Genomic DNA, 20,508 nt, shown 5'->3' on the forward strand with positions numbered 1-20,508 from the left:
CGCACCTCTGTTCGGGCTACGATTACCTAAGGCCAGCGTCTGTCAATTTCTTGCTGCTCACCTCACTCCACAACCTACAGGTAATGCTCCATTTGAAAACTCACCAGGGCTAAGGGGGGGTTTTGTGGTTTTTGTTTTTCATCTCCTCCTTTCCCAAATTTGACCCTGGGAGGCCTGGGGTGAGCAGTCCTGGTTCCCCAAGGGGTAGAGAGCAGATTTCCATCCCGAGCTGCCCCACCTGGTTATCCAACCGGAGCCCACAGCAGCCTGGCTCCTGTTAGCTATAAGCCTGCAGGCAGCGCCTCTCAGGTGAGTGTGCGTAGAAAGCCCACCTGAGCCTCGGCTTTGACTTGTAAACAGAGGCTTTGAAAGAGCAAAGTTGTGAGTTTGTCTCCACTAAAGCAAACTTCCTCTGCTGTTTGCTTTGGGCGTTTTGCCGATGTGTCTGCTGAGCAAGAATGGATTTTGTGTCTGTTCCTCCAATCCTCCTGGAGCCCAACGGAGCTCAGCTGCCACCTCAAGGCTCCAGAACGGGTATCTAGCCATATCCAGGTCTGAGCCCCCCTCCAAAGGGCTTTCCTCTCCCCCGCCCCTTCTCCCTTAACCCTTTCTTCCCCCCAGCCGGCCTGGGTAGTGAACTTGGGTGGTAGTTGCAACTTACCAAAGAATGAGGGTTAGGACGCTCCGTGGAGTGCCAGCCTGAAAATCCATTGCCCCCAAGAGGAAGGTAAGACAAAGTGAGGAGGTGGCCAACCACACCGTGTTAAGCAGTGTGCCCAGATAAGGTAGTGATTACCTTCCAGGGCTGCTGTGAGAGTTCAGTGAGATTATCCCCCATTTAACCACGGGGATAAAAAGATCACCAGAGTGCTGGTACTTTATCCCAGGTCAGCCCCAGGACTGCCCCCCTTCCAAGATGCAGCCATCCCAGGTGCAAAATGCAAGGTGCTAGCGAGCTAGCAATGCTGCAGCTGAGAAGGCTACATTCAGGCTCATTTTCCTTGACACATGTGGCTCCTTCATTATATCTTTCATTTCGCTATTCTGAGACTGACATGGGTATTAAATTCTCATTTTCCTTTTTTGTTGTAACAAAAATAGTGCAAACGTGGTTATAATCAGCACCTCCCCTAGTGTCAGGGAAACAAAAGGGGAGACCTGGGTATGTAATGACTACATATAGCCACAAAGAAGGTGGCTGTGGCCAATTGTCACCCAGAGACTGGGCAGGCTAGTCATACCAATTGTCCAACATTTCAAGAAAAGCAAGAAACCTGGATCTTTAAGAGAACTCTTTGCATTTAAGTGTTAGCAGTTTTTAAAAATTCAACACTGAGCCAATACAGGCTGACAAACCAGATGTGCTCATAGGACAGATGCTAGAACTGTCCAAAGTTCTGCAGCAACCTCTGCATTATGCCACCGTAGGAAGAGACAACAGATTAGCTCTGACTTAAGACCTCCTGCATCCATAGGGGCCAGGGGACATTCGGAACCCCGCAGGACTAGACTCATCTGTGAAAGAGACACTTCAGAGTTCCCATGATCATGGGGTTAAGGAAGGTCACATGGTTCCCTCTTCAGAGAAAGCTGGCTAGATTCTGCCTGCTTAATAGTTGAGGAGAAAGACTAAATGCAAAAATTGCCTGAAAGTAACAGTAGGATTTAAGTCATATCTGAGGGTATTGAGGGTTTGGAAGAAGGATGGGCTTCCGTACTATCTTTGTGACATTTCCGATTAAATGCAAAATCAACAGAACATCTTCTGCCAGGGTCACAGTGGTAATGAACACCCACCCCAGCTTGTTAGCGCAACAATCTCTCAAAACAGCAAAAAGGAGGATAAATCAACTGCCTTTGCTACATTTATCAGTATAAACAGAGATAAAAATACGGTATAAAATCTTAACTATCTTCCCCCATTCTACCTGCAAATTTGAAATTCCCCTGTGCTTCAATAAAGGAAAAACACATCCAATGAAGTCTAACAAATGTGCCCATCTGTTCAGAAAACAGAAGGCAGGCATCTTTTACATGTGACAACACTGCCTTCGTGTGGTCTAAAAACATAATGCAGCTGATCGCCAAGGAGGTTTGAAAGGTTAGGACTAAAAATTGTCCTTCTCATAAATGTAAATCATTTATAACATGGGACAATATACGAAAAAAAAGCCCTTCATTTTAAGGAACACAAATATCACTTATATTAAAACCTCCATTCAAATCAGACCCTGTTTCATTCTGCACTGAACTTTCTTACGAAAGGGAGAAGAAATCAAGAGGGGGAGAAAATGTCATTAGGAAGCAGCTGGATAGCCAAGGACGCACAACTCTCAGACCTAATGATGACATTGGTCATTCCCCTGCTGCCGTGCCCATACCTGGCTTCCCGCCTCACTGCCTTCCTGCATGGTTCCTACAAAAGAGGGAAAAAGACCTTTTACTTCCCACTCACTTACTGGCTCCACACCATCAGTTTGTACCTCCACGCTCTGGCTACACCCTTCAAATCCACGGTGGCAAGGGAATCCCAGAGGCTGTTCCCAGGTAGGGACAGGATGGCAGGAATTCAGTGCCCAAAGAGAAAGGAAAACTCTCCAATATGCGAACCAGACAGAACAGAAACAACATTATACCTGCAACTAAGTAAATAATACCTGTATTTTTTTTTTTAAGATTTTATTTGTTTGACAGAGAGAGAGACAGCGAGAGAGGGAACACAAGCAGGGGGAGTGGGAGAGGGAGAACCAGGCCTTCTGCCGAGCAGGGAGCCCGATGTGAGGCTCAATCCCAGGACCCCGGGATCATGACCTGAGCCGAAGGCAGACGCTTAACGATTGAGCCACCCAGGCACCCCACCTGTATTTTCTTCTATCCTCCACTGACCACAAGGAGACTGGTCAGTCAATGAACAAATATTTAAAATGGAGTATCTACAGACATAAAACAAGGTGTCAGGCACACTCAGGATAGAAACTCCTCTGAGCCAGCTTTCTTACCTGCAAAATGGGGATAATGCTTTCTATCTAATCCTTATCGTCCCTCCATGGAGGGGTAAGATGCAAGAGACTTTCTTCCTCAAGGCTGGTCAAAGGCTGCAGGCTTTCAGCATAATATTCTAATTTGAATTTGGGTGCAAGTGTTAGATTTGAATCTCATGAATGCGATTGTTGACGTAATAATCTGAAAGCTGAGTAGGTTACTTGAGCTGTGTGACCCAGCACAATCATGCCTGCCGGTCGTTCCCAGTAAGGGTTGAAATCGGGCCAACTGGCTGCAAAAAGAAAGAGCCCTCCAGGCCCTCCCCAGGGGAGCCCAGCATGGCTGCCAGGCCCCTGTCCCTGGAGGCAGGGTTGGAGTTGCTGTCCGAGAGCGGCTGGCCATGCTGGGTCCTAACTAACTGAAACGAGAGCACTTCTGAGGGCTGCAGGCTGCGGGGACAAAGGCCCCATCCCAACTCCCACCCCTGCCCCAGACTGTGCAGCAAGACTGAGTGGGACCCTCACTCCCCAACTAGTGACCAGGGGCAATACAGCTGGTGTTTATTTTATTTATATCAGGCAGGTCTGCTGATCTGTGTGAGGACCCAAGTCAATTAAAGGGGAAGAATTAGCTGTTTTATTTATTCCACCTTCAGAAGTAAGAAATTAATCTTTAGTCAGACCTGCAAGTAGAATGACCCATTGAAGATTCACTTTGAAAAGGCAAGTCTGAGAAAATGGGCTTTGGCATCGGACACACCCCAGTTCAAGGCTCACCTCTGCTACTTACTAGCTGTGTGATCTCAGCAAATTAATCCATGTCTTTGAGTTTATATCCGAATCTAAAAAACTGAGGATCACGGTTTCTTTTTTTTTTTTTAAAGATTTCATTTACTTATTTGACACAGAGAGAGCGAGAGCAGGAACACAAGCAGGGGGAGTGGGAGAGGGAGAAACAGGCTTCCCGCTGAGCGGGGAGCCCGATGTGGGACTCGATCCCAGGACCCTGGGATCATGATCTGAGCCGAAGGCAGACGCTTAGCGACTGAGCCACCCAGGCGCCCAGGATCACAGTTTCTAATTCTTGGGTTTGTGTGAGAACGTGTGAATGCCTGGAAAGATCTTAGCCTAGTCCTTAGCACATCACACATGCTAAAGAATGATAAGCAAGCTGGCACCATAAATAAATGAGGCAGGCTTTGAAGGCCAGGTGAATTTTAGCTTGGGGTGAGCAGAAGTATCGAAGCCAGGAAGCCTCCAGATGCGATTTAGACTTAGTGACTGTGAGGGATGCAGGCACTCCGGCATCAAGATCAAGGGCAGGATTGGGAGTCAGACGGCCTGGCCAACATGACCCGCAGCTATTTGTCGAACATTTACTTCTTCCCTTGTAACCTGTCAGGGGCCGCGATCGATCGTTTCCCTTCCCTGCTGAGCCATCCCGGCAGCTGGGCTGACAAGGGTGAACGGCGAAGTGATGGCTCCTAACTAGAAGGTTTTCCCACCGCCACATTTCTCTGGCTGATGCTACAGTCTTTTCACACCAGGGGGACCAGCCCTGCCCCGCAGTGTTTCAAGTATGGTCCCCCAAGTGCCACAGAAAGGCAAGTCCATGACCTTCTTAGTTTCTTCACTGTCAGAAACTGGGCAGATGGGTTAGGCTTCCAGTCCCTTGTCTCGCTTCAAACTAGTGTCCATTCTCTACTTTGTATTCCAGGCCCTTTCATAGACCAATTCCCGACAGGAGCCTTGGCCCTTGATCCCTCATTACCTTTTCTGTGAATGGCAGTCCCAACTGCTCTGTGCAGACCCACTCTTCCTTTCAATCATGCCACCTCCACTTTTTCTTTCCTTCTCCTTTTTTTTTTTCCCTCTGCCAGTGAAACAGAGCACCGTTTGACCTACTTCGTCTGTTATCACTTTCCCCAATAAAAATTGAAATTGACTGAAGCCCCAGTCTCAAGCTGGAGTTAGTTAGGGTTTTCTTGATCCTTTCTTTCTTTCTTTTTTTTTTTCAGTTGTATTGTGATATTTCCATACCATAAAATTTACCACCTTTAAGAGTACAAGGGAATTAATTATAGTAAAATTACAGAGTTGGACAATCATCACCCTAATCTAATTTTAGAATGTTCCCGTTACCTAAGAAGAAACCTCATGCCTGTTTTACAGTCAGTCCATATTCCCAGCCCCAGACTTTTGAACATCTCATATAAAAAATACAAAGTGTGCACTGTTGTGTCTGGTTAGGGTGGGTTCTTTTTACATATCCTAGTGCCTTGGGCATAACCTTGGACAGCCTAAGTCCACATACCCTTTTGCTTCTATTCCCTCGCCTGTTAGAGAAGATGCTTCCATTTTTAAAAAACTCTGAGCACCTTCCAAATACAAGGCTCTGGGCTTAGTCTGGGGATACAGTGGTCAGCAAAACTAGATATAGTCCTCGTCCTCGCCGAACCACACAAATATTTATTTCACCCAAATAAATTTAAAGTTATTAATGTGATTTGTTCTACAAAAGAGGGACAAAAATCTTGATTTTAATCGGAGCTAACTTAATGCAGTTTACACTAACTGCCTATTACCAAGAGAGTTAGCCTCTTGAAAAACAGACTTTCTGGTCAAAGTGGAAATGTTTTTGTTAAAAGTAAGCATGGTATTCAACGCAATCCTTATCAAAATCCCAGCTGCTTTTTTTGCATGAAGTGACAAGCTGATCCCAGAATCCATATGGAGATGCAAGTACCTCAAACAGCCAACAATCTTGGGGAAAAAAAAAACAAAACCACCATTGTTGGTCTCAATTTCAAAACTTACTATAAACCTACAGTAATTAAGACTGTGTGGTACTAACATAAGAATAGGCATATACATCATCAGACTAGAATTGAGAGTCCAGAGGGGCACCTGGGTGGCTCAGTTAGTTAAGTTTAGGCTCAGGTCGTGATCTCATGGTGGTGAGCTTGAGCCCCCAGAGCCCCAGCTGAGCCCCAAATAGGGTTCAAGGCAGAGTCTGCTTCAGACTCCCCTTCCCTCCCTCTCGGCTCCTCCCCACAACTCGCCCCTGTGCACTCTCTCTCTAAAATAAATAAATAAAATCTGGGGCACCTGGGTGGCTTAGTCATTAAGCATCTGCCTTCAGCTCAGGTCATGGTCCCAGGGTCCTGGGATCAAGCCCCACATCGGGCTCCCTGCTCAGTGGGAAGCCTGCTACTTCCTCTCCCACTCCCCCTGCTTGTGTTCCCTCTCTCGCTGTGTCTCTCTCTGTCAAATAAATAAAATCTTAAAAAAATAAAATAAATAAAATCTTTAAAAATAATAATAATAATTGAGAGTCCAGGAGAAAAAGCACATATATGTATGGTCAACTGATTTTCAACATGGGTGTTAGATAATGCATTTGGGGAAAATAATAGTCTTTTTAATAAATGATGTTGGAACAACTGGATATCCACATGCAAAAATTAACTCAAAATAGATCAAAAACCTAAATATAAGAATTAAAAGCATAAAATTCTTACAGGAAAATATACGTAAATCTTTGTGACTTTGGATTAGGCAATGGATTCTGATACATGACACCATAAATATGAGTAAAAAGAAATAAATTAGACTTCATCAGAATTGCAAACTTTTCGCATCAAAGCACATTTTCAAGAAAGTAGAAAGGCAACCTACAGAAGGGAGAAAATATTTGCAAATCATATGTCTGATAAGAGTCTAATGTCCAGAATATATATAGAACTCTTATGACTCAACAACAAAAAACAAACAATCCAATTAAAAATGGGTAAGGGACTTGAATAGACATTTCTCCAAAGAATATATACAAATGGTCAATAAGTACAATTTCACTTTATAGAAAAAAATCACTATGAGATATCACTTCATGTGCATTAAGATGGCTATGATCAAAAAGACAGGCAATAACAAGTCTTCGTGAGGATGTACAGACTTGGAACCGCCATACATTGCTGGTAGGAATATAAAATGGTGCAGATGCTATGGAAAATAGTTAGATTGTTCCTCAAAGTGTTAAACATAGAGTTTCCATAGGACGCAGCATTTCCACCATACCCAATAGAATTAAAAACATATAGCCACACAACACTTGTACACAAACGTTCACAACAGCAATATTCATAGTAGCCAAAAAGTAGCAAACCCAAATATCCAAACCCAATACCCAACTGAGGGATGGAGAAGCAAAATGTTGTATGCCCATATAATGGAATATTATTCAGCTATAAGAAATAAGGCAGTGCTGACACATGCGATAACATGGATGAATCTTGGAAACATCTTGCTAAGAAGCCAAACAACAAAAAAAAGGCCACATACTGTATGATTCCATTTATATGAAATGTCCAGAATAGGCAAGTCCATAGTGATGAAAAGCAGGGTTATGGTTGCCTTAGGGTCGAGGGGAGGATGGGGGATGTAGTGGGATAGGAGGTGATAGCCAAAGAGCACAAGGTTTCTTTCCGAGCTGAAGAAACGATTGCAGAATTAGTGGTCATAACTGCACGACTCTGTAAATATACTAAAAAACATGGAATTGTACACTTGAATTGCATACTAAAAAGGGTATGTGAAATACATCTCAATAAAAAATAAGGCTTGGGGACGCCTGGAAGGCTCAGCCGGAAGAGCATGTGACTCTTGATCTCAGGGTCCTGAGTTTGAGCCCCATGTTGGGTGTACAGATTACTTAAAATAAACAAACAAACTTAAAAAAATAATAATAATAAGGCTTGATCACTGTAACCCAATTCAGACAATGCGGAAGTACGTAAATGTGAGAGTAAGCGTCTGCATTCTCTCTCCCCCACAGGACTTACTAAGTTCTTGTCTCTGGGCTCCACATCTACTTTCCCATAATCTGCTTTGTGATGATGCTTTGCTTGGGACGCTGTACCTTGCATTTCTCACAAGAGGGGCATTAGGAAGCAGGATGAGAGAGGAAAGTCCCACTTCCTGTTGGCTTGCAGGCCCTGTCAGTGTCACTCCAGCAGCCTCGGGAGCCCTGGGGTGCAGTTCCTTCTAGCCCCGTCTCCAGCTTCCGCCAGCCCTCCTAGCACCTTAGCGACAATACCCTTTTGAAAGGCACAAGTGGAAGGCAAGCAGTGCTCCTTTCCAAGAAGCCAGAGCCCCCCTCTGAGGTTCCAATAACACACAACCTCACCCATTGTTTCTCACTCCTAGATACCTTGTAAGTATGTCTCTATGTGAAATCTCTTACGTTGAAATATTTTGTGTGGTTTCTTTTTGCTTAACTGCATCCTGAGGGACTAAGCCCATTAGAGACATATAGATTCCTCTCAGTTCCTTCTAATTCATACTGAAATATTATCTACCATTTTTCTTTATATAATGGGATAGTATGCGATACCATACCTGTTTTATATTGTGGGCATCTTTATCAGTGCACTTCCGCATCACTTTGTATACAGTTAGTGTATCATTTTTATGGTAATTGGATCCAATCCATCTTCTCACATGATGTTCATTGCTCTGAATTTGTCTAACGTATATTGATCTTTTAAAGAACTTTAATTGCACTGAATTCTAATTATATTCATTTATTTGTGAAGCACCTACTCTGTGAAAACTTCGTACTGAGTGAGGATAGACTGATACGTTAGACATGGTCCTGCACTGAGGGAGCTTGAATTTTGTGGGGAGATGTGAACTACAGCTAGCACTATAAAATTGAATTTTTTAGGACATTTCTAATTTTAATTAATCTGTTTTTCCCTCAAATACACTAATTCTCAAACCCAGATTTTTATTTTCAAAAATAAACACAAGGGGCACCTGGGTGGCTCAGTCGTTAAGCGTCTGCCTTCGACTCAGGTCATGATCCAGGGATCGAGCCCCGCATCGGGCTCCCGGCTCCACGGGAAGCCTGGTTTTCCCTCTCCCACGCCCCTTGCTTGTGTTCCCTCTCTCACTGTGTCTCTCTCTGTCAAACAAATGGATAAAATCTTTAAAATAAATAAATAAATAAATAAATAAACACAAATCTCCATTCATTTGCTACTCTTTATCCTCATGTTCATCTGCCCCATAAAAAGAGGGAGTCTTTCATAGCTTGTAATGGTTTTGAGATAGATAGGAAGAAATTCTGAGAGTGTATCTAAACTTAATTCTTCTCCAAGCAAAATGGTGGCAGTTCTAAGGAGATAGATTTATCAAGCTGGAAAACAAATAGTAATATAATTACATTTAATATTATACTGGTTTTCAGAGAATTATCTGAGCCAAACTCAACTTTGACCCTACTGGAACTTAAATAGACTCCCACTGGGTCACCAAAAGGCATTTTCTTAGACATCCTAACAAGGTCGTTTTTCTTAGTATACATTTTACCCACGGGCAAGATATCAATCCTACATTTCATTTACAACTGGGAGAAGCCCAGAGGCCCAGAATAATTTATTAATGACATTCTCTTTTAAATAAGTTCATAAGTCCATAATATACTCAAAAGAAAAAATGGGGAAAAAATAAGCTCATTGGACATCACTAAGTGTTGCCAACTCATTACTTTGAAATTTGACAATCAAAACAGAAAGAACAAGGGTGCCTGGTTGGCTCAATCACTAGAGCATGCAACTCTTTTTTTTTTTTTTTAAAGATTTATTTATTTATTTTAGAAAGAGGGGTGGGGGGGCCAAAGCAGAGAGAGAGAGAGAGAGAGAGAATCTCAAGCAGACTCCATGCTGAGTGCAGAGCCTGACCTGGGGCTCAATCGCACAACCCTGAGATCATGACCTGAGCAGAAATCAAGAGTCAGACTCTTAACCAACTGAGCCACCCAAGGCACCCCTACAGCATGCAACTCTTGGTCTCAGGGTCATGCGTTCAAGCCCTACCCTGGGCATAAAGCTTACTTGAATGAATGAATGAATGAATGGGAAAAAACATCAACATATACTATACCTTTCTAGAGTAAATATATTCCAAGGCAATGAAATAGACTTGGGGAAAGAAAGAAAGTTTTTCTACTGAAATAATTCCAGCTAATAGATACAGAAGAAGTGACAGAATTCAAATATTACCATTTCACAACTTTCAATGAAACCACCAAATCCAGGAAATGGCCATTGTGCTACTTTCCTAGGGCTGCTGTAAGGAAGTCCACAGACTGGGTGGCTTAAAACAACAGAAATGTGTTCCCTCACAGTTCTGAAGGCTGGTGGTCTGAAATGAAGGTGTCAGCAAGGCCATGCTCCCTTTGCAACTCTGGATAGAATCCTACTTGGCCTCTTCCTCATTTCTGGTGGCGACCCCATCAATCCTTGTGCATTCCTTGGCTTGCACCTGTATTATTCCAGGCTTTGTCTTGTTTTTGTTGTTGTTGTTTTTAACTGGAGCCATGAACCCATTTTTATTGTCAGTAAGAAAGAGCAATGCTTTGGAGAAGATCAGCTAGGAAAAAGACTGGTTGGTTGTATTAAAAAATACAAAGTACAAAACTATTAACCAAAAATAAAATAAAAGAATTTTTTTTTAGGGGCGCCTGGGTGGTTCAGCCAGTTAAGCATCTGCCTTCAGCTCAAGTCGTAAGCCCAGGGTCCTGGGATCGAGCCCCGCAGCGGGCTCCCTGCTCAGTGGGGAGCCTGCTTCTCCCTCTCCTTCTGCTGCTCCCCCTGGTTGTGCTCTCCCTCTCTCTCTCTCAATAAATAAATAAAATTTTTAGAGATTTTATTTATTTATTTGACAGAGACCACCAGAGCCATCCAGGCACCCCTAAAAGAATATTTAAAAGGCTTTTCTGTTGGGGCACCTGGGTGGCTCAGTTGTTAAGCATCTGCCTTCAGCTCAGGTCGTGATCCCAGGGTCCTGGGATCGAGCCCCGCATCGGGCTCCCTGCTCTACAGGAAGCCTGCTTCTCCCTCTTCTACTCCCCCTGCTTGTGTTCCCTCTCTCGCTGTGTCCCTCTCTGTCAAATAAATAAATAAAATCTTTTTTTAAAAAAAAAAGGCTTTTCTGTTAAGTTCTAGGACTTAGAAAATGAAATAAAAATACAACTCCTTATACCTAAGAAACCGGATTATAAAACGATGTGCCTAGGATGTTGGGGAGAGCATGGTGGGAGAAAGCATCCTTGCTGGCTCATCATGTGTGCAGCCCAGAATCCAGGCGGGGGCGTCCTCACCCACCACCTACATCACTGGGGGCCAGATCAATCCTTGTTTCCTCTGAGTGAGGGCAACTGGAAAGAGGTGCCCCACTGTTTGAGGGGTTAAAGTCTCTGACTTTACATGACATTTTCCTCTTCTTAGGAGGACACCAGTCATACTGGATTTAAGCCCACCCTAATGACTTCATCTTAACTTGATTATATCTGCAAAAATCCTATTCACAAATGAGATTACATTCATAGGTACCAGAGGTTAGCATTTCAACATATCTTTTGTGAGGACACAATTCAATGTATAATAGTCAATAATAGATGATAAAACAATTAAATAAAATGTTGATGGGAAACTTTACCCTGAAAGAGTGAGAATATCATCACCTGAAACCACTGATTTATTAGTATCACTAAACACTAAACAACCAAAGATTATGTATCATGTGACATGATAAGATATAAATTACATGGGACCACTATAACATATTCTTCCAAAAGAAATAAAAAATAAATTGATGTGGAAATTAATCTGCCTTTAGTTCCACCTCCCCCAACACACAGAGTACTGGAGATAGAGAAACAAGTTAACCTGTACCACGAGGATGCATTGGCCAGATCCAGAATATGGGGCTTTCGATGGAACCATTACCTTCTTTCTTCAACAAGCAAAGACAGGGGGGAAAAAAGAAAAGGGAAGTGCTTGGGGGCAGGAGAGAGAGAGCTAAAAGAAAACTGAGATTTAAGAATGAAAAAACAATAAAAAGACCACATTTGGAAACCAAATCAATAAACAGAGCAAATGTTTAGAAAACGGAAATTATGATAATCAAAGCAGTTTTAATATGTACTGAATATTAGATACTATTAAGGATATTTTGTTAATTCTATTAAATCTTAATATGAAACAATGTTGCTTTATGAGAGGCATTCTGAAGTATTTAGTGCTTAACTCATAGGCTAAATAATATGTACCTTAAAATGCTCCACACAGTGAGCACTCCTTGATGAATGAATGAATGAATGAATGAATGAGGGTTGTTATGGCCTTCACCTGTGGATTAGGTCTCCCTGCTTCAAATGTCAAGAGTTGCCCATCCAGGTGAGATCTAAAGATTAACTTTTACAGAAACCGGCATTTCAGAAACAGGCTCAATCCCTGGAAATATCTTCGCTCTTTCGACCATTTTCTGCCACTTCCACTACACTAATTTAAGGATGAGCACCAGGCCAAGGGCAGCCATTTCCTGAGCACCTACTATGAGTCAGGCACCGTGATGACACATTAAATCTACTGTCTTGGTTAATCCTTAAAACACTCATAGGAGGCAAGTGTCATTTTCATCTTCATTTTACAAGCGAGGAAATTGAGGCTTTGGCAAAATGAAGCGACTTTCCCAGGGTCACAAAGCTAGTAGCTGGCAGAGCCATTGTTTGAACAAAGTTCTGTCTCCCTCTAGCACTTGTAATTTTAAGAATGGTGCAGTAGGACAAACTACGAGGGCTTCATAATCAATAGTATGCTTCACCTACATAGGAATAAAACCATAACACAAAAAAGGGCACCTGGGTGGCTCAGGCAGTTAAGCGTCTGCCTTCTGTTCAGGTCAGGATCTCCAGGTCCTGGGATCGAATCCCGCATCAGGCTCCCTGCTCAGCGGGGAGTCTGCTTCTCCCTCTCTTTCTGCCCCTCCCCCCTGCTCATGTGCTCACTCTCTCTCTCTCTCTCTGGCAAATAAATAAATAAAATCTTTAAAGAAAAAAAACCCATAACACAAAAAAAGTGTTTTATTATATAAAAAAGTGTTAGGAAACTTTCAGTAAAATTCAGGAAATAGAATACACACATTATCTCCTCTGCCTCCCAAAACCTTGCTATATCAATACTAAAGGGATTTGATTTTTTTATTATTTTTTTTTTTAGATTTTATTTATTTATTTGAGAGAGAGAATGAGATAGAGAGCATGAGAGGGGGGAGGGTCAGAGAGAGAAGCAGACTCCCTGCTGAGCAGGGAGCCCAACGTGGGACTCGATCCTGGGACTCCAGGATCATGAGCTGAGCCGAAGGCAGTCGCTTAACCAACTGAGCCACCCAGGCGCCCAATACTAAAGGGATTTTAAAAGAAAAAGGCATAAACTCATAAGGACAAAGAATAGAAGAGAAAATGAAAAAAAAATTTGGAGATTTGGACAACAGACTAAGTGGTCATTGATTTAGCTAGCAGACCTGGGAAGCAGAAACCTAATCTGTCAGAAGGGTGACCCAAGAAGCAACTCATTCGATGTCAGAACCCAAAAGGCCCAGCGGTTTGTCACATTAGAGACTTCTGGAACTGTGGAGTAAGGATGGGACTAAAAACCTGAAAATTGGTGTCATCTGTTTTATGAGCAGTTAAAAGCACAGATTTCCTCCCCTTCTCTGCACAGAAGGCCAGTGAGGATATTATGGAGGCCAAGGCAGGGAGCATCTACCAAAAACGGGAGGATTAAGAGAAAGTTTACATCCCAGAACCTGAGACCCCAGCCTTCCTCCCCGACTTGAGCCCAGAATGTTGACACCCAAATTAGTACCGTCTGGGCATGATATAACAAAAGACTTCTGCAGGAAATCTGACCAGTCAAAGAGGAAATACCTAATAATACTGATATTGGGTTATCCTAATGAAATAGCCAGTGAAGTCACCTTACAGCAAAGCTCACAGTTGACAACCCTCACTCTCACAGCAGCTTTTCGTGCCTTCTTCTTAAAAATGATCAGACTTGCATGATTCCAACTATATGAAATTCTGCAAAAGGCAAAATCCATGGAGACAGTAAAAAGATCAGCGGTTGCCAGGGTCAGAGAGAGGGAGGGATGAAGAGGTGGGGGATGTTAACAATGGGGGAAGCTCTGAGTGTGTGCAGCAGGGAGTGTATGAGCAACCTCTGTACCTTCCCCTCAATTTTGCTGTGAACCTAAAACTGCTCTTTAAAAATAGTCTTTTTAAAAGGGAAGCTCTTTGTATTATTATTCTTACAAGTGTTTCAGAAGCTTATAATTTTATCAAAATAAAGTTACCCACGCCATGAAACCATAGCGCTCCCTCTGCGCATGCACAGAGAAAAGGCCATGTGAGCCCTCTGCCAGGAGGGGGTGTCTGCGCCCCAAACAGATGTGTATGGAATTGATGGAAGCAGTCAGGTGATAGAAGGAACTGTGGTCTAAGAGGACTTCAGATCCTGTTTGCCAATCTTTAAAGTGATTTTGATGCCCCTCCCCCTCTCTGGAAATGCTCATATTTCAACGTCTTTTTGTCTATAACCAGGTATAAGAGAGAATTTCCAGATAGTTTAAAAAAAAAAAAAAAGGCCCTGATACCTACTGTAAAATCAAGTTTCAGAATATAGACATTTTGGTTCTGATTTGGCAGAACAAGTATGCTGAAAGCAACAGCATAAAAAGGCAAGCAACAACCTCAAAAGCCAGCAGTGGGGAAGTGATTAAATACATCGTGTTACATCTGCAGCCTGAAATAGAGGTATGAAATAGATATTTTTTTTTAAAGATTTATTTATTTACTTATTTGAGAGAGCAAGAATGAGAGAGAGAGAGAGAGAGTACATGAGAGGGGGGAGGGTCAGAGGGAGAAGCAGGCTCCCTGCAGAGCAGGGAGCCCGATGCGGGGCTCGATCCCAGGACTCCAGGACCATGACCTGAGCTGAAGGCAGTCGCTTAACCAACTGAGCCACCCAGGTGCCCCTGAAATAGATATTTTTAAAGATTATTTATTTTCATGATTAAATGTCTATAATAGCAATATTGAGTAAAATAAGGTACAGAGAAACCCACACAGAGGAATCCATCTATAGGGGTGGGTGTAGATGGGGAGTACCCTAAATACATTATCTGTATGCATCATAGTAGTTTCTAAGAGTTTAAGATAACAAGATCTATCTTTAATTGAATGCAAAGTATTTAACACATGACAAATACTCTGTCAATACTATTAAAATAAGGACCAGGTGAAAATAAGCCAAAATGTTAACAATGACTATTTCTTCGTGGTAAAATGATGAGCTTGCTTTCTCGTATGTGGGGTTTGCACTTCCTCTTCTTCTTCTTCTTCTTCTTCTTCTCTTCCTTCTCCTTCCTGTTTTCTGTAATGATCATCCATAATCTTTTTTTTTTAATCAGGAGAAAAAATAAATTTTCTTCTCCAGGCCATGCTGTTTTTGCCTGAAGGTTAAAGGACCACTAACTGACCAGACATAATGTCCCATTGTAGGCATCCAGAGAAAGTCCTATAATTGAACAAACAGACCTGATTTCACCAGCAGCAAGAGCATTTATGTCCAAAGAGAGCACAATTGTTCCCTTTTGAAGACTGAGAGGTTTGACATATATAAAGTAGAATGAGGCAGGTTAAAAAATTACATGAACTTGAAGTTTCTCAAAGAGCACAAGGAAGACTGCATAAATCCTTGACAAAAGTGGTCATTAAGATACGCATTAAATCGTGCTCGCTTCGGCAGCACATATACTAAAATTGGAACTATACAGAGAAGATTAGCATGGGCCCTGCGCAAGGATGACACGCAAATTCGTGAAGCGTTCCATATTAAAAAAAAAAAGATATGCATTAAATCCAGTTCAGAAACATGTGTTTAGCTTGGTTGGGGACTGACACTAAAGGTAAAGGAAAAGGTGACTTGGTTATTAATAAACATATTTCTTGGGGTACCTGGGTGGCCCAGTTGGTTGAGTGTCTGACTCTTTATTTCAGCTCAGGTCATGAACTCAGGGTCCTGGGATGGAGCCCCGCACAGAGTCGGCTTGAAATTCTCTCTCTCCCTCTCCTTCTGTCCCTCCTCTTGCTCTCTCTCTCTCCCCATCACTCAAATAAATATATAAATAAAATCTTTAAAAAAATAAGTGATTCTTCCTATAAATAAATAAACAAACAAACATGTTTCTTATTTAAGAAAGAAAGCTGAGAAAGCTTTTGGTAGACCAAAGTATCACACCACCCTGTAGAAATTCTCTAGGCTTGGATCTGGAAACCCTCACATAGGTAGATTGAAAAGTTTTAACCAGCTCCTGAAGGGGAACCCTGGGTTCTGGGTCAACATGCTCAGGTCTGAGGCTCTGTCAGCACTAAAAAGTCCCATTTCAAATTATCACTCCCCTCTCTACCTACTTCAGTGATAGAGGTTACAAGGGTTTTCACACTTGCGAAGAACTCTTTCAGAAAGATCCCACACAAAAGTCCCTCAGAATTATTCCATCTGTTACGGACTGAATTGTGTCCCTCAAAACTCATGGTGAAACCCTAACCCGTAATGTGACTATTTTTGAAGATAGGGCCTTCAAGATAATTAAAGTTAATAAGGTCACAAGGGTGGGGTCCTAATCCAGTTGGACGGGTCCTTATCGGAAGAGGAAAAGAAACCAGAGCACTCTCTCCGAGCATGCGCAGAGAAAAGGCCTTGTAGGCACTCTGAGAGAAGGTGCCGTCTGCCAGCTTGGAGGAAGCTCTTAACGGAAACCCATAGTGACAGCACCTTGAGATCTGGGACTTCCAGCCTCCAGAACTGTGAGAAAATGAATGTCTGTTGTTTAAGCCACCCCAGTCTGTGATACCTTATTATGGCAGCCCAAGCCAACTAACGTATCATCCTTTCTTTTTAACCCACAAAAATTTCACCATTACGTAGTAAGGAAATAGATTCTACAATAGTCAGACTTAACAAATGTTGAGCATGCACTTCTTAATTCCCTTCCCATAAAAATAAAGCTAAAAGGATATTTTCCTCTAATGTGAATCTTTTATAACACTTGATGGTTCACTTTATTCTGACTTTACTCTGTTTGAGGAATTGGATATATAAGAAGCAAAATAACTTCCTCTGATTACCAAATAAATGCATAATGAAAATACACAAAAACCATCGAGGTCTACACGAAGCCATCCTAGATATCATTATTGCTCCCTTCAAGCCTGCTTAGGTTCAAATTAGAGAAAAAGGATGGGAAATTTCTTTAAGTTGTTTAGCCGTGATGCTTAGAAACACAGAAGGGATCATGGAGATTTTATCTTTGACACGAACAGAAAAGAACTTCCATTGGAAAGCAAAATGCTTTTATGCTTCAATGCTCTCTAAAATGATCAGAGGGTTACTCTAAAATTTACTTCTGAAAAAGTGTCAGATTTTTAGTGACCTCATGGGAGCCAGACTTTGGTTAATTAGAAGCTCATCTATGAGCAGACACCTGAAGGTTCAGTGAGGAAACATAACTTTTTGGACTGGTTTCTCTTCATCTGCGGTCTGACAGAGAAGTCAGATAGTATTGGGATCCATCCCTTTTTCTTAAGATACAAAAGTCCAGCTTTTGCCACAATACACGTTCAGTGAGCTGGTGACTTCTGAAGGACATGCTTTTGTTGGCCTCCTTTATTGGTTTGCTTGACCCCAGAAATACGCAATAAATAGCATTCTGTTCAACTTTAAAAGAGAAACAAGACTCCCAACACTGTCCATCCAGTCTAAATCCTTCATTGATAGAAAGAAAGAAAGAAAGAAGCAACAACAAAAGAAAAACCACAAAAACAGTAAGCAGCAAGCCAAAGGCAAGACCATTATAAATAAAATGATCTACTTCAGAAAGGAGGCCTGGTGTTCGCCATCTAATTTAAAAAATTGTCATCCATTGAGCTAATAACCAGATCATGCCTTTATATGGTACATAAAATGGGGAACCAGGAAGACAATCAGTGACAGAGTGAGAAGTACTCATATATTGGAGGAGAGGGGGTCCTTGATCTCCTCCCCTTGACCCACTGTGACCTCAGCCTTCTACCCTGATTTTGCTGATAGTAATGTTTGTAGTGTAACAGATGTCCTTCCAATTAAGAGCGATAAATCTAGACCTACTTAAGTGATTCTTCTCACTACTTGGCATTATATTTTTTTTTACTAGTATATTGCTCTGGAGCTCAAACCAGAATCAAAGCCATGAAAGGCAGGGTTTGTATCTGTCACCTCCATTTCCTCAATATTTGATGAATAAATAAATGAATGAATGAAATACAAGGGGTTGAGACTGCTGTAGTTGCTTTCAGAAAGCCCCTAAGGATGAAATGAGAACGTAAGTGATCTAAAGGGAGAAAAATGGAACAACCACTATAATCAGAACATTACCCCTTGATCATTAGGCAAGAGCTGGAGAAGCCATCTGGTATAAAACAGGGAGATCTTGTTGGGAACTATCAAAGGACAGTGCATTCCATAATCAATGACTATGTATATAAACCATAATATCAATACAATGGGGAACTATGTAGCCATTTTAAAAATCAGAGCACAGAATATATTTTAAAGGAGAAAAACAGTGGCAGTATTTATATTAGGGGAAGATAGCACGTAGCAAATGCATAGCATGGCTCCATTTATTAATAATCTGAAATCCCACACCACTATACACTCAGCAATCATTAGATTATTTTGGTAGGATTAGATTTCTTTGCATTTATTGCTGCTTTTACAGGTGTCCACAATGGATATGTATTCATTCATAAGTAGAAATTGCTTTAAAAAAAAGAAAAAAAGAAAAATTGCTCAGTGGCTTTCAAGAAAAAAGATTTTGCCTCAGCCTGAAGCTCATAAATAGATCACAGGACTAAATTTACTGCCCTCATATTCCTGTCATCTACCCTTTGGATACAGCATGGGTAAATGAAAGAAATTTTCTTTTTAGAAATAGGACATTTTAAGAAAACAAACAAAAATAAGTCTACCTCTGTTTTGTGCCGGTCTCAGCTTATCAATAGTAATGCTAGAAATGCCTGGGGGCACTCACCTGGACTCCAGTGAGCTTCCCACAGACTCCTTTCCAAACCAATGTTACCACTGGACTGACCCTTGTCGTTCTTATTATGATAGCAAGACGCCCTTCAGCAACAACCACCCGGAAACTTTGGAAAAAATAAAGGTTTATTATTTACAAGACCTAGAAATTACACAGCACGCCTGGGGCCACACAGCGAGGTCTCAGGGAGGAGTAGAAGTTGGAGAGGGAGGGAGAGTGAGCACAGGAGAGTGCCAAACATTCTGTTTTTATCGGGGTTGAAGGTGGGGGCCTAGGGTTTCAAGGGCTCTCTCTTTATTGGAGAATTTAAAACCTAACAGGGGGAATTTAAAGTGCAGGGAAGGGAAAAGACAAGTGGCCCAAATGGTCAGTCACCAAAATCAACCAAGATCTCTAAAACCTAGGAACATCGGTGCGGGGAGGTGGCCTGGATTTTTATTGAATCATGTCGCTGGCGTGTGTTTATGAAAAATAGTCATTTTTGAAGTGGACGCCACTTTGAAATGGATGCCTGGGCAATCAAAGCTGAAATCAGGCACTTGCTCACAACAAACAAACACCACCCTTCAGGGTTCACACTACAGTCTCAACCTAATCAGTCGAACTCCCTGGGACCCGCCCCACAGCGACAGGGCTCTTGAAACTATCCTCAGACCCTGATCCTTTTTTCTTTCTTTGGATTTCCTTTTTTTATTATTATTATTATTATGTTATGTTAATCACCATACATCATTAGTTTTTGATGTAGTGTTCCATGATTCATTGTGTGCGTATAACACCCAGTGCTCCATGCAGTACGTGCCCTCTTTAATACCCATCATCAGGCTAACCCATCCTCCCACCCTCCTCCCCTCTAGAACCCTCAGTTTGTTTCTCACAGTCCATAATCTCTCATGGTTCGTCTCCCCCACCGATTTCACCCCCCCTTCATTTCTCCCTTCCTACTATCTTTTTTTTTTTAACATATAATGTATTATTTTTTTCAGAGGTACAGGTCTGTGATTCAACAGTCTTACACAATTCACAGCACAGAGTTTCACCTCCCCATTTTTCCATCACAGATCTCTGTGCTTGCGAGTGCAAAGGGAAGGCTCCTGTCCTATCTGAATCTACCCAGACTGAAACTGAAAACTCAACATCTCCTGACAGCTGCAGGTTTAACCATGCCTGCCAAGTAGCATTGTCTCAAGAACAAAGTGGTAATCCCAGAAGTCAGATGCACTGGGTGGGGTTGGGGAGAAGTTCCTGGAGGATGTCCTCTCAAACTAAACATAAGAGTTATCTGGGGAGCTAGGTAAATGACAAGTTTCCACAACCTGGCTTTCAAGGTTTTTTGGGGGAGGTCATTTTTAATGAGTACATTGAATAGATTTCTAAGGCAATCCTGCTGCAGGTGGCCCATAGATCACACTCAGAGAGACTGCTCTCAGACTTTATCTAATGACATGGGGCAGACCGTTAGGCCACTGGAAGCACTTCAAAGTTTTACCCCATCTGTGATTGAACTGTAGTCTAGAGGTTTGCCTCTAGCTAGCTGTAA

General features: G+C 42.2%; 1 non-coding gene across 1 annotated transcript; it reads left to right on the forward strand.

Moving 5' to 3' along the window:
• Positions 1–15,618: 15,618 nt before the first annotated feature.
• On the forward strand, positions 15,619–15,725 carry LOC123325342. The gene has a single exon (XR_006540361.1). It is a non-coding gene; the product is annotated as a U6 spliceosomal RNA (small nuclear RNA).
• Positions 15,726–20,508: the final 4,783 nt, after the last annotated feature.

This window comes from Neomonachus schauinslandi, chromosome 7, assembly GCF_002201575.2.
Source record: "Neomonachus schauinslandi chromosome 7, ASM220157v2, whole genome shotgun sequence".
Classification (NCBI taxonomy): Eukaryota; Metazoa; Chordata; class Mammalia; order Carnivora; family Phocidae; genus Neomonachus; species Neomonachus schauinslandi.